General features: G+C 33.4%; 1 non-coding gene across 1 annotated transcript; it reads left to right on the top strand.

Moving 5' to 3' along the window:
* The first annotated feature begins 1304 nt into the window (after window positions 1–1304).
* Window positions 1305–1376, top strand: trnat-cgu (transfer RNA threonine (anticodon CGU)). Its single transcript has one exon. It is a non-coding gene; the product is annotated as a tRNA-Thr (tRNA).
* The last annotated feature ends 128 nt before the right edge of the window (window positions 1377–1504 follow it).

A 1504-nucleotide genomic window follows, 5' to 3' on the forward strand; every position in this document is an offset into this window, starting at 1 on the left:
AAAGAGAAAGGAAAAATTTAAATTACATCATATGACCCCTTTAAAGTGATCAAACGTTTAACGCAGTTGTGTGGACTGACATATAGAATATCTACTTTTGAAATTTGATAGTAAATGTCAAAGACAAGCCAAACATAATATGCTTATATTATGTAATCCTCCTGGGACCCAGGCATAGACTTTTGTCTTCTGTAGAGGACATTATATTTTAATAAATTTCTCTGAGACAATACATGCCACAGTTTTTTTTTATTCAGAGCTTTTTAGAGATATCAAATGTTTGGAGGTTTGATCATAAACACTCCCTCTCCTTGTTCTTTAAATATGACTGATATTAACAGAATGATCAAATTTAGCACTCTTAGGAAAATATGATATTTTGTAATTATCATTTAAATCTGGCTAATTTTCAAACTGTTTGTCGTAAATAAACATCTCAGAAAAATGTTATGGAGTTTCAAATCGGAATATGACTTTTTTGATACGAAACAGGGCATCATTTTCATGCATGTTTTCTGTAGAGGACACCAGGACAAACAGCATCTTAATCAGGCATGTTGGGGAGACGCAAGTCAGAATGAAATTATGGATCAATATTTCTATGAAATAGGAGATATTCTTATAAAAATGTTGGCAAGTTATTAATCCTATTAATACAGTTTTTTTTTCATTATGCCCAAAGAACACATTAATATGCCAATTAGATGCAATGTATAGATACACTGTATAGAATGGGAAAACAAATTTATGGACATTTCACGCACATATTCCATAAAGTACAGTAGTATATCAAATCATTCTGTTATATGTTTCAACATATTTGAGAATCATCTTTGCACAAAGTTTGGCTAAAAATAGCCTGAAACTTAAACATTGATTGGTGAATGAAAAAATAAAACATTCTTTTTGCCTATACATGCCTTTTCATGTCTATTATTTTTTTTACGGATCCATGCTTGCTGGATCCGTATTTTGTGATTGTAATTTTTAATGACACGCATTTTGCGAACGTTTATTGTGGGATGTGGGAGATATATTTGTTGTACTTTTAATTTGAAGTATTGTAGACTTTGTTTGGAATGGTTACACATCCGGGAATCCTCCGCTCTAACGTCTACCGGATGTGTCCAATTTAGCAGAGGGAATAAAAAAGACTTGAATCGTTAGATTGCTTTTATAATATGTATAAAGAAGATGCGTGGACTCACATTACTCAATGAAAAATTATAAACATTTGACAAGTCGTAAAGTTCGTTCAGTCGATATTTCACTAAATCACGTAATTTTCGCGCAGTTGGCCATCAGGCGCGGTGGCCAAGTGGTAAGGCGTCGGTCTCGTAAACCGAAGATCGCGGGTTCGAACCCCGTCCGTGCCTCGGACAATGAGGAAAAGACACTTTTGCAACAAAAAAAACGAATTAACAATTAATCTTGTTTTCCTATATTATTACAACACCACTGCACGTTTCATTTCAGCAGTAGAAAATAGAAAGTTTGAATCTTG

The sequence above is a fragment of the Sinocyclocheilus grahami genome, unplaced genomic scaffold (genome assembly GCF_001515645.1).
Source record: "Sinocyclocheilus grahami isolate Dianchi unplaced genomic scaffold, SAMN03320097.WGS_v1.1 scaffold35993.1, whole genome shotgun sequence".
NCBI classification, from domain to species: Eukaryota; Metazoa; Chordata; class Actinopteri; order Cypriniformes; family Cyprinidae; genus Sinocyclocheilus; species Sinocyclocheilus grahami.